The following is a 13,992-nucleotide window of genomic DNA, read 5'->3' as shown; positions in this document are numbered from 1 at the left end:
AGCAGTCCTAGACTTTCTTCACAACAAAGGAATATTTTCCAGGTAACAAAACCAGAAGTGTTTACCAGAGCTTGTCCAAAAGCAGTGAGGGAAGGGCATTCCTGTCACTTTCTTAGGGAGGGAGAAGCTATATGAAGAATTCACACATGTAAATGTAGACCAGGGACAGGAATAAGAGATTTAACTGGAAGACTATAAAGTGCGTCCCTCCTAGACACCTTACCCACCACACAAACATCTTCTACATAACACTGGGTCACAGATAAGAGCTGCAGAATATAGATCCAGATCCCTCTCAAGGAGTACTACAGGAAATCCAAAACCAGAGTTGATAAGAACATTGCAGGAATGTGGACTCTGGAATCAGTACTAATGCAAACATCAAGAAATGCAAATCCTGGACTATATAGTATGACTCTTCACACTAAAGGCTCATTTAAATCAATGATTTTTTTTAAAGGTTTTATTTATATGAGAGGTAGAGTTACAGACAGTGAGAGGGAGAGACAGAGAGAAAGGTCTTTCTTCCCTTGGTTGATTCCCCAAAAGGCCGCAATGACTGGAGCTGCGCCCATCTGAAGCCAGGAGCCAGGTGCTTCCTCCTTGTCTCTCATGTAGGTGCAGGGGCCCAAGGACTTGGGCCACTCTGTACTGCTTTCCCAGGCCACAGCAGAGAGCTAGATTGGAAGAGGAACAGTCAGGACTAGAACCAGCACCTATATGGGATGCTAGCGCCCACAGGCGGAGGATTAACCTACTGTGCCACAGCCCTGGCCCTCATTTACCTCTATTATCACCAAAACAGTTTTACAGTTAAAACCTGTAAAGACAAACAACCATCAAAGCACAACAGAGAGTGATAGTCAAATGGCAAAGATACCAAACTTCACCCTATAGAAAACAAAACATAGACGGCTAACCACAAATCCAATTAGGCAAAGAACTGAAGGACCTGTTAGATTACTGAGCAACAGAGTAAAGGAAAAAACATGGAGTCTATGTATACAGAAAGGATTATCATAATGCTTTGAGATTATGAACATAATCCTGATGAGATTCATGTAACTAAAATGCCAGAGATTGCTCCATGAAGAGGTGCAGAGGCTATCCATATCAACCACATGGACAAATCCACCTTGGTCCCCACTGATCTGATCAACACAGGATGCCGGTATCCCCATCTGGAGGTGACAAGCAGCCGTTCTCACCAGGGAACCCAGGAAAGCAGCAGCTGCTGGTGAGCAACTTGAAGGGTCCACAACCTCCTGCAATGTTGAACCTGCCCTGACCACAGAACTGTGGCTGCTCAATAACTACCTACACCAGACACAGACCATCACTGCCCTGAACCTGCCATCAGAGTCATGCTCTAGGATCTGTAACCAAGATCTCACTTCACAAGCTTGCTCTGCAGTACCAGATCTACTACCAAAGATAGGTAGATCCTGGTCCAACATGGGAGCCACTCCTTCTACTTCTGCCATCCCTACGCTCCTGTGTCTTGCTCCCTGGATATCTCGTAAGTATGCTTTCCTTGTGTTTCATTACCAGTTCAAGAGTGGAATAGCGTGTACCTAAGGCACCAGTGCCATGTGCGCCCATGTTTCAGGCCTCAACATCCTAGTTACTCCATGGGCAGCCACGATCAGACAAAAGCGCACCAGCGTTTGTGTGCGCAGGCCCACAAACCAGACCCAATGCCAACAGTATCTTTCTAGCCACAACTTATTTAATGAGGGAAAAGACTTTGTAAAGATCTTGCAGCCATTGCCCCAGAAAGACTCCAACCACCCTTGCCATCACTGTGCACATCCGTGGTATTGACGGCTGAAGATTCCTGCATTTTTTTATTTATACCAGCCTCAACTGACAGAGCACCATGAGACTAGACTACACAGCTGTGTCCACACCAGTTCCAGAACTACTTAATCCCCACCAAGAAACTGCCCTCACAACTCCCCTCCCATAGAGAAAAGGTCTTTCTATACCAAAATTAGTCTGTGAATTCTACAGGAGATGAATAAAATGAACAGATAGCAATTTAGGGAACAAGAAACACGAAAAACCAGCGAGGCATAACATTACCAAAAGAACACAGTAATCTCTGGCTGATACCACAGCAAGAGAGAGGCAGCCATGCATCCCTACCCGCAACTCAAGCCGCTATTGAGCTACTTTAGGAAAGGAGCCATCACCTACCCAATTCATGAGTCTCTAAGATCCCAGAGCTCCGGCTTCCCTGCAGTTGCCACATTCCAGACTCAGAGTTTGTGACTGCACTGGCTTCACCTACATATCAGAAACTGCAGCCATCACCAGTTAGCTAGCTCTCACTTTAAGAACTATCATACCCAATGGGACTGGGGCTCTGTGATCCAGGGAAGAAATTGCAATGGTTCCTGGGGCATAGTTACCCTTACTGTTAGATTGGCAAAAACATGCATTTTAAGGATTCTTGTAAAATACACAGGGACCCTCAAATTAAACTGTCTGAAAATAATTCAAAATCATCATTTTGATGAAGCTCTGCAAAAATCAATAAGAAGAAATGATTCAATGTTTATTAATAAAATAAATCAAAATTAACAACTTAGGAAGACTGAAATTATAACAAAAAGAAAAAATAAATTCTGCAGTTGAGGGATATAATGAATGAAACAAAATGTATGAGAGGATGTTAAAAGTAGATAAAGCAGAAAAAAATCTGTGAACTCAAAGATGAGTTATTGAAAATATATGATCAGAAAAGAATATATAATAAAAAGGAATGAAGAATGTTTACAAGATTTATGGAATAGCATCCAAAGAGTAAAACTGAGATTGTAGGAGACCAACAAGGATTTCAGGGAGAAAGACAGAGAGCTTGCTAATTTATTTACTATTTAAAGATTTATTTGAAAGGCAGAGAGATGTCTTACATCCACCAGTTAACTGCCCAAATTTTGCAAAAGCCAGAGTTCAGGCAGGCCACAGCCAGGATAATAGAACTCCATCTGGGTCTCCTAAAAGGGTGGTAAGGGGCTTAAGCTGTTGGACCATCATCCATAACTTTCCCAGGCACACTAGCAGAGAGCTGAATTGGTAGCAGAGCAGCCAGGACTGGAATGGGCAGTCTGATATGGGAAGCTGGCATCACAAGTGGTGGCTTAACCTGCTGCACCACAGCTGACCCTAGAAAGCTAATTAAGTAGCAGAAAGTTCTCAAAACCTATGGAAACAAATACTTGTGGTACAGAAAGGTCAAAGGCCTCCAATAAGTTTCAGTCCAAACAGGACTTAATCAAGTCATATTGTAATTAAACTGTCAAAGACGAAGAGGTGAACTTGAGAGCAACAGAAGAAGCGAATCATCTCCAAGGCCAGCAGTGAACTCCACTGAGTCTACAGGTCAGAGTAGATAAGGGTGATATAATCAACATGCTGAGGAATAAAAAACACAAAAACAAAAGCTATCAACCAAGAATACTGAACCTAACAAAGTTCTCTTTTAGGACTATAGAGCAGCCAATGGTGGTACAATGAATTAAGGCACTTGGGATACCCTTATCTGGTATCAGAGTGCCTGGTTCGAGTCCCAGCTACTCTGCTTCTGACCCACCTATCTGCTAATGCACTTTGGAAGGCAGCAGATCATGGCTCAAATACTCGAGACCCAGCTTCACTCATGGGAGATCCAGAGGGTGTTCTCAGGCTCCTGAATGCTATCTGGCCTAGCCCTGGCCACTTCAGGCATTTGGTGAACAAAACAGCAAATGGAAGATCTCTGTCCCTCTTTCACTCTGCCTCTCAACTCCCACCCCTGAAAATAAAATCTTGAATATTTATCAAAAATTTGTTGAGATAAAATATAAAAGGTTGAAAATTGTGACATCAAAGACAAAATTTGTAGAGTGTGGTGCAGTAAGAGGGCAGAATTATAAAGTTATAACTTAAAATATCCTGTTGTAACTATATAACCTTTCAGTTAGAGAACCATGCCAATTGATGAGGCAAAATATCATGGGAGCTAAAAAATAAATCAAAGCATGCAACCCAGGAAAGTGATCTGATCACAGAGAAGATAGGAGGAACAAATGATCTACAAAACAATCCTGAACGTTAATGAAGTTGCAGTAATAAGTCTTTGAATTAAAATATATTACATTATTATGCAAAGTAATAATCCAATCACAATATAAAATAATGGAATGAATTACTAAAAAGAGAACCTAACTTTGCACTGTTTACAAAAGATGAACTTTACCTTTAAGGTCAGATATACATTGAAGGAAAAAATATTCCAAGTGAATGGAAACAAAACAAGTGCAGGGGCAGCTATACTGAAATCAGATGGAACAGATTTAGTCAAAAATGGTAAAAAGAAGAAAATAAAGGTCATTATATAATGATACAGGGCTATTTTTAATCAAGATATAGGATTTGTACATGTACTTAAAATAGGAGTACCAAAATAAAGCAAATAATAGTATTGGCAGAGTTTTCAGCATAATAGGGCACTTCAGTACTTATTTTCAAGGAAAATCAATAGAAGAAATTAAAATAGCTATAGGGACGGGCATTGTGGCATAGTGGGTTAAGCCGCCACTTAAAGATGCCTACATTCCACATCAGAGTGTCTGAAGCAAGTCCCATCTCTGATTTTGATCAGTCTTCTTAGTGTGTACCCTGGGAGGCAACAGATTATGGCCCAAAAATGTGGGTTCTGCCCCTCACCTGGGAGAACTAGATGGAGTTCCAAGTCCTGGCTTTGGCCTGGCCCTGACTCTGGCTGTTGCAAGCATTTGGGCAGTGAACAAGCAGATGAAAAATCTGTCCCTATCACTCTTTCAAATAAAGACAATTAAATAAGGGATCTAATGAACAAAGTAGACAACATAAAAAACATGGGTACTTTATAACAAAGAGTCAAATGAAATGTTAGAAATCAAAAGCACTGTTAACAAGCGAGAATGATTTTGATAAACTCATTTGTTTAATAGTTATAGCCAAGGAATCAGAAAGCTAGGAGATATATCAATATATACTTCATAAACCGAAACACAAATAGAAAAAGGAGTAAGAAAAAAAAGCAAATATAGGACAGTTTCTTTTAAATATTTTAAGTTTCACACGTTTCATTTATTTCACATATAGATTTAGGAACACAGCGACATTTCCCTCCATCTTCCTTCCAACCCACTCTTCAAATCGTCCTCCTCCTCCCTCTCACATTCCATGCTTAATTTTTATAAAGATTTATTTTCAGTTTACCTAATGATTATATAGTTAATCCTACACTAAGTAAAAGACTTCAACGAACAGTATGAAGGAGAAAAAAAGAACACGGTTCATCAATGGAAGAGACAAGAGCCTTAAACAATCATCGAATCTCAAAACATTTACTTCACTCCAATACATTACATTTCAGATACTCTGTTAGTTACTGTGGATCAGGGAAAACACAGGATATGTCTTTCTGACACTGGATTTTTTTTTTTTACTTAGTATTATGGTTTCCAGTTGCATCCATTTTTTCCAAGACAGGATTTCATTATTATTATTTTTTTTGGTTTTACGTCTGATTGGTACTCCATAGTGAGTACATACCATAACTACTTAATTCAGTCAACAGTTGATGGGCATCTCAGCTGCTTCCATATCTTTGCTGCTATGGATTGTGCTGCAATGACATAGGGGTATAGATAACTTTCATGTGTTGATTATTTTTGTTGGGGTAAATTCCCCAGGAGTGGGATGGCTGGATCATATGGTAGGTCCATATTCAGATTTCTGAGGTGACTCCATATTGTCTTCCACAGTGGCTGCACCAATTTACATTTCCACCAACAGTGGACTGAGGTACTTTTTTCCCACATCATCCCAATTATTCATTATTTGTTGATTTCTTTATGACAGCCATTCTAACTGGAGTGAGATGAAACCTCATAGTGATTTTGATTTACATTTCCCTGATGGCTAGTGATCCTGAACTTTTTCTCAAGTGTCTGTTGGCCATTTGAATTTCCTCTTGAAAAATGTCTTTTCAAGTCTTTTGAGTTCTCCAACTCCAATCTTATTTAGACAAGGTCATAGTCAAAGTGGAAGTTCTCTCCTCCCTTCAGAGAAAGGTACCTCTTTCTTTGATGGCCCCGTTCTTTCCACTGGGATCTCACTCGCAGAGATCTTTCATTTAGGTCATTTTTTTTTGCCACAATGTCTTGGCTTTCCATGCCTGAAATACTCTCATGGGCTTTTCAGCCAGATCCGAATGCCTTAAGGGCTGATTCTGAGGCCAGAGTGCTGTTTAGGACATCTACCATTCTATGAGTCTGCTGTGTATCCCACTTCCCATGTTGGATCATTCTCTCCCTTTTTGGTTCTATCAGTTAGTATTAGCAGACACTAGTCTTGTTTGTGTGATCCCTTTGACTCTTAGACCTATCAATGTGATCAATTGTGAACAGCAATTGATCACTGGGACTAGTGAGATGGCATTGGTACATACCACCTTGATAGGATTGAATTGGAATTCCCTGGCACATTTCTAACTCTACCATTTGGGGCAAGAACTCTACATCTCCTCCCTCTCTTATTCCCACTCACTTAACAGGGATCACTTTTCAGTTAAATTTAAACACTTAAGAATAATTGTGTCTTAAAGAGCTCAACCAATAGTATTAAGTAGATCAAAAAAATGCTAAAAAAAGTTTACTTCATTACAAAGAAAATTATAAGAGAAAAGAGGCTCTATGTTATGACACTGTCAGTTGTCCAAGATGATATAACAATCCCAAATGTCCCAAATGTGTATGCACCAAACAAAAGTGTCAAAATACATGAGGCAAAAAATGATAATTCCTCAGATATTTGTAGATTTTGGCACTCCTATCTTAGTAATTGATACACTGTAGAGTCAAAATCCAAACGGAGTGAGCGTGGCTAAATGCTAATTGCAGATCGCTTGCTTCTGAACATATCAGCGTTGCTTGCTAATGGCTGAGGGTGTATCTTGTGATATCTTGTGGGCCCAAATTCCCAGGAACTCTTGACAGAAATTTGTCCTTCACTTTTATCTTACAACCATATCTTAGATCTGTTATTGGGCTTGTTACTGTTAACTGTTATTACAACCATATTCTGTTTCTTTTTATTGTTCACTGCATACCAGGGGTCCGGTTCAAAACTGAGCCCTAGTAGATTAAATATTTTTTAAAAAATCTGTGTAACTCGCCATTGAGGGTTGCACTTTGGTAAGGACTGTCAGTCCTGATCATTTTCTGGTTCTGATGGGTTGTCAGTCCCGATCGATTGCCTTGCCTCTCATTTGCCTCTAATTTTCAATAAAATTCATGTGTGACTGTCACTGGTTTTTGTAATATTCTATTTTAGCTGATGAGTGGATGCAACAACATCAATGGGGAAAAAATCAATAGCAATGTGTGACTTGAGCAGAACTTTCTACCAATTTCATCTAATTGATATTTAAGAATATTCCATTGAATAATGGCACAATACACACTCTTTATCCTCCGTGAAACATTCAGGAAGATATACCATAAATAAAATATGAGCCATAAACTCATATTGACAAAGAAAGTAGAAATCATTCAGTATAACCTTAGATTACATTGGACTTAAATTATCAATAATGGTAGTGAGAAAATCCTCAAATTGGAACACACCTCTGAATAACACTTAAATTTCTTGAGGCTTTGTCAACCTCAGTTTTTAATTTAATTTAAAATATTTTATCAAAATGTGTAATAAAGCAAAAATCAGTGTTTATATTTTAGCATCAAATGTGTAGGGTAGATTCACCTATTACCATATTCATAGATGAGGCTCTTCTAGTTTAAGATGAAAACAATGCAAATTAAATTGGAAGCCTTCAGAAATAAAAACCCAAAGAAAGAAGAAAACCTCTGTATTTAAGTTTGACAAAGAAGTGAATAGTTGTCAAGAATATGATTGTACAAAGAGTTATGATTTAATGATAAGCTCAGGGGAACATATGAATGCTTATTTGTCAGATTCTGCTTGTCCACATGTTACTAGAAATAAGGACATGTCTTTGCTGCAGATAGAGAGAGGGCACTTCTGGAATTAGGGTTTTATGACTTCATTTAGAAGAAGGTCAGAGAATTCTTTCATGGACTGCTTCAAGGGGAAAAGTGTAAAAGAAGTCAGAGAGATTGTTTTGCTTCTACTGCTACCTCAAATGGCAAGGAGCCATATTTTGGGGTACCATGTCTTGAATCCTATCAAATACATTTATTAGATGAAATGAATGACCAAAATCCATTACCCGAGACTCTACCTAAAGCAAGCAGAGTAAAATAAAAGTTAACAAAATAGTACCAATTCACACTCTTTACTAGAATATAGGAGTAGATATAATTATTGATAACTCATGCTAACAAGCAATCAATGTATTAACAAAACCAGAATAGATACTAGAAAAAAAAAGGACTACAGGTTAGTCTCAAGAATTTAGACACAGAAATCTTCAGTAATATTATCAAATTGAAACCAATAATTTTATAATATCATTGGATAGGTTTTATAAGATAATAGGAGACTGAACAAAAATTTATATATTCCACATCAAGACAAAAATCACATCATCACATCAGTTGATGCAAAAAAGGCACATGAAAAAATTCAACAATTTGACATGATAAGAACTCTCAGAAAACTAGAGATAAGGGAAAACATTCCCAATTTTATGAAGAATATCTACAGGAAGCCAGTAGCTAGCATTGTACTTATGGTGAGAAATCAAATTATTTACCCTAAGATGGAAAACAAGATGTCTTTTAATATCATGGAAATTAAAATGTATAAGGTAATAAAGGAGGTAATAAAATTCTTTGATCAAAGATGACAATAATAGAAGACATGATTGACTATGGAGAAAACCAAAATAATCAATTAGAAAAGACTTCCTGGGGCCAGCATTTTGGCACAGCAGGTAAAGCTGCTTCCTTTAATTGTGGCATCTCATATGGGTTCCAATTTGAGTCCCAAATGCTCCACTTCTGATGCCCCTCTCTGCTAATATGCCTAGGGAAGCAGCAGAGTATGGCCCAAGTCCTCAGGCCCTGACATCCATGTAGGACACCCTGAATAAGCTCCTGACTCCTGGCTTCAGATCAGCGCAGTTCTGGCCATTGCGGCCATTTGGAGAGTGAATCAACAGAAAGAAGACCTTTGTCTCTCCCTCTCACTGTCTGTAACTCAACCTCGCAAATAAATAAAATATTTTTTAAAAAAAGTTCTATAGTATGACACTGAAGGAAGGAAAAAAAAACTTCTTGGAAGACATCTTGGCATTCTTTTAACAATAAACCAATGAGCATGTCTTTTCAATCAAGTTATCATGCTCCTAGGCATTATCCAATTGATTTCAGGAGTCTTTTCTTTCTTAATAGAAAGATTTTATTTAATAAATTTCATAATTACAACTTTTGGACCACAGCATTTCTTCTTCTCATCAACTTCCCCCACCCCCAAGGCATCCCACCTCCTACTTCTCCCATTCTTAAGATTCATTTTCAATTACCTTTATATACAGAACATCAACTCTATACCAAGCAAAGATTTCAACAGTTTGTACCCAAACAGACATAAAGTACAAAGTACTGTTTGAAAACTAGTTTTATCATTAATTCTCATAGAACACACCAAGGACAGAGGTCCTACATGGGGAGCAAGTGCACAGTGACTCCTGTTGTTGATTTAACAATTGACATTCTTATTTATGATATCAGTAGTCATCCAAGGCTCTTGTCATGAGCTGCCAAGGCTATGGAAGCCTCCTGAGTTCATAAACTCCGACCTTATTTAGACAAGGCCATAATCAAAGTGGAAGTTCACTCCTCCCCTCAAAGTACCTCCCTCTCTTATGGCCCCTTCTTTCCATGGGGATCTCAGATCTTTCATGTAGGTCACCCTGTGTCACAGTTTCCTGGTCTTCTATGCCAGAAATGCTCTTATGGGCTTCCCAGCCCTGATCTGTGACAACTAATTGAGCACCTAAAAGGAAATCTATAGAAGTGAAACTGATACAATGAGAAACAATGACTTGATCAGCCCTTGTCTTGTCGAGGAACAACTTACTATTTTATTCTTTTTAGTATTTTCTTTTTATACTTAATACCATTGGTTGAACTCTTAGGTGTTTTAACTTTACTAAGTGTTTAAATCCAATTGAAAATTGATTCCTGTTAAAGAGAATAAGAGAGGGAGGAGATGTACAGTTTGGCACATGTTCCTTTGCACTTACCCCTAAGAGTAAAGCTAAAAATCTGCCATGGAACTCCAAATCCCATTAAGTTGGCAGATACCAATATCATCTTACTAGTTAAAGTGATCAGTTTAAGTTTGTAACTGATCATAAAGATAAGATTAAGTGTCAAAGGGATCACATACATATGATCAAGTGTCTGCTAATAATAATTGATAGAATTGAAAAGGAGAGAATGATCCAAAAGGGAGGGCAGGCCACACAGCAGACTCATACAATGACAAATGCCCTAAACAGCACTCTGGCCTCAGAATCAGCCCCAATTTATTGTTAGGGGTATTTTCATGCCCAGAAGTGTGTAGTTGTTTTATTCATAATTGCTTAAAACCTAAAGTGATCCAGATTTCCTCCTATGGAATTGATAGACAAGCCAACTGTGATGAATATACAGATTATTCATCAATAAGAATAAAATTATCAAGCCCAGAGAAGACATTGATTAGCCTTAAATGCATGTGAAAAAGACTAACCTAAACACTTGATGATGGATAAAATAATTATTTGTATAGTGATCAGAGTATGTTAGGAATTATTATAAGTATGCATATTTTATTCTTAGTATATCTTTATAAGGTAGTTATCATTAAATATTTATCATTCAAATTATTACAGTTTAAGGAAATTAGGCCAGAAGAGTAAAATGCTTTAGCTCATATCATGCAAGTGATTGTAGAAATCAAATCTAAGTAGTCTATGTCTAGATTTTATGCTTTTACAACTCATGTTTTTTCATATTTTATATGTCTGTCTTTTGTTTGTTAAGATTTATTTACTTAAGTGGCAGAGTAACAGAGAGAGGGAAAGACAGAGAGAAAGGTCTTCCACACAATGGTTTTTACTCCAATTCTCTGCAAGGGCCGGAGCTGGGCTGATCTAAAGTCAGAAGCCAGGAGCTTCTTCTGGGTCCCCATGTGGGTGCAGGGTCCCTAGCACTTGGGCCATCTTCCCACTGCTTTCCCAGCCATTAGCAGGGAGTTGGATCTGAAGAGGAGCAGCTGCAACTTGAATTGGTGGTACCCATATGGGATGCCAGTGCCACAGGTGGAGGCTGAGCCTTCTTCACCATAGCACCGGCTATGATGGTATTTTAAAACAATATTTTCATGGGGTGGGGCTTAAAGGGAAGAGAAGAGCAAAGTGTGGAAGCAGGACTGTAGCCAAATGCATGTTGGTCATGCTTTGTGAGCAAACAGTGATAATCAAGATTCTGCATCCCGAAGGCTTAGAGCAATTCATGCAAGAAAGTGCACTAAAGTCAAGATACTGTTTCAAGTCCAGAACTGAAGTGGACTTGAGCCCCCATATGAAGGGAAAGAGAAAGTTCTCTCAAACTGAGTGAACACACTATTAGTGCCCCACCTCTAAGTCCTGACCAGCTTCAGCAAATGGAGATAAAGCTTCTTTCACACAAATGACCATGTCAGAAAGGAAGCATGGAACATGGTAACGGTTTGTCTTCAAAGGAGGTTAGTTGATCATGCTTCCTTCTGAAGATACAAAGAAGAAATATTTTTGAAGCCAAGGATCTCCAGATTTGTCTCTTGAATCTGAGTGCATGCTTACACCAAGCAACAGGCCTAGTTGCTAGTATAAGAACCAATAAATAATTTTGTAGGTGATAAAAATCATTTTCTTTACCTAATCCATCAAAAGGTTGATTGCTCGCATCACTATAAGAAGATTTATAAGAACAGCAAATGTGTTTTTGAAGTTTTACTTGGTATCCAGAACTTTACAAAGGAAAACACAAAGAGCAATGGAAAATTTTTTTATGCCAGGTCTGATGAGAGCTGTTATAGATGTAGAAAAGTATGATGGAACCTATAGGAGTATGACCCAAGTGATAAACATGACGGTCTTGTTTTGGTCAGCGGGGTCCTTGGCTTAGCTGACTTCAAGTTCTTTCCCCAGTGCAAAGAAATCAAAGGTAGAGGCATAGATATATACAGGAAAACAGTTTTTATTTACAAGAAAGTCCAAGCTCTAGGAATATGCCAGGCCAGCTCAGAGACAGAATGAACAAATAGAAAAAACACAAAAAAGGGTCACAAAGTAAAACTCAACTAGAAAATAATAAAAGTTCCTCAACGAGGCTAGGTCTTCCCTTCATACCCTCTGGAGGCCCAGGTAGTGCCAAATTGAATAGTCAGAGGGGGGCAGAGACAAGCACTTCCCATTGCTGTGCCTTATTTTGGAAATACGGGAAATGTCAAGGAATCAGGTACATGAAGTGAGAGTTCACCACATGGTAATTTTACTGTAATGAAATTATGATGTCCTAAAGACCAGAAATTTTTTTCCAGAAATTCTTCTAGAGAGAAGACCATAATCATTTTAAAAAGGCAGTTTGAAAAAAAAAAATATGTGCTTTGACTATAAACACTGTGTATGATTATCTATTATTTTGCAAAACCACTATAGACAAGAACAAATTTTAAGTATGTGATTTGGCCACAATGTTTGCAAAGGGAAAAATAAGCTCAGTTTTTGATATGTATATGAATAATCCTTGGAAGGCACAACTAAAACGGGCAAGAAAAAGTGAGAGTAAAAGACAAGGTCATAGCTTTTTATAATTTTACTTATACAACCTTTTCTTTCTGAAACTCCTAATCACAAAATAGCTGAATTTAAATGTTTGTAATGAGCTGATTAAATGGGGGCAATACATATGGAGAAAACTTCATGATAAATAATTATGCATGTCAAAAGATGCTAACTTTAAAAACATACAGAGAAAGCAAGAAAAAAACCCAAAGTCAAGTCCAAATTATTTAATGAAAACCTAGAAAAAATTAATAAACACAGCAGCACTATGTATTGACTCACAAAGGAGAATGAAATTTTCATGAAAATTGCTAATATTGATAATATATCCATGTTTACAGTGAACTGAAATATGCATTGGAAAAATAAATTGCATTCTGAGTATGTAAAGAAGCTTATAAATTGTTAACTAAAAGGCAATCAATCCCTACACAGGCAAGCAACATGAACAAAGACTTTCAAAAGATACAAAAGTTGGAAATAATCAAATAGTCTATATTGTTTCAGAAATCTAAAACTAAAACCACAATAACATGTCACTATGAGTATATACACATAACAATTATTAAAAAGCTCTAAAATTAAAATATAGATACCTCAATGTTGACGTGATTGGAAAATGTCATCTTGTACTATAGCAATCTCATAAATTTAAATTTTCAACTATCACATGATCCAAATACAAATACATTCTCTAGTACATCCCCAAAATGAAAACACATTAATATAGAAGACTTGTATAGGAACATCACAGCACCATTATCCTTAATCCTAGACACCAAAAAGACCATAGATACATAAGCTGTGTTTTATGCATAAACTTAAAAATCATTCGGCAATATAAATGAATCAACATAACCTGGACGAGTTTACGGAATGTTTTATTGACCAATTCCATTCACATGAAATTCTAAAAGATGTGACTCATCTATTAAGAAAGAAAGCAGAACTGATTCAGACTGGGAAGCAGTCCTTGACTAGAAAGTGGAACAATGTTACTTTGAGGCAATGGAAAAATTCTATATCTTGTTTGTGGTGATGGTAACATTATCTATGAACATATAAAAAATAGAAATATCAAAACAGGATTATTGGAGCAAGACAGTTATAAGGTTATCATGCTTTTGTAAACACATGTAAAATAATGACATTAAGAAAAT

At 37.6% G+C, this 13,992-nt stretch overlaps 1 pseudogene; it reads left to right on the top strand.

Moving 5' to 3' along the window:
• The first annotated feature begins 1,455 nt into the window (after window positions 1–1,455).
• The window catches only part of LOC100343302 (mitochondrial import inner membrane translocase subunit Tim17-A pseudogene), a 90,570-nt pseudogene continuing 78,033 nt past the window's right edge, over window positions 1,456–13,992 (top strand).

The sequence above is a fragment of the Oryctolagus cuniculus genome, chromosome 3 (assembly GCF_964237555.1).
Source record: "Oryctolagus cuniculus chromosome 3, mOryCun1.1, whole genome shotgun sequence".
Lineage (NCBI taxonomy): Eukaryota > Metazoa > Chordata > Mammalia > Lagomorpha > Leporidae > Oryctolagus > Oryctolagus cuniculus.
Note: the sequence above shows the minus strand (reverse complement) of the source record. Positions and strands in the feature narration are given on the sequence as shown.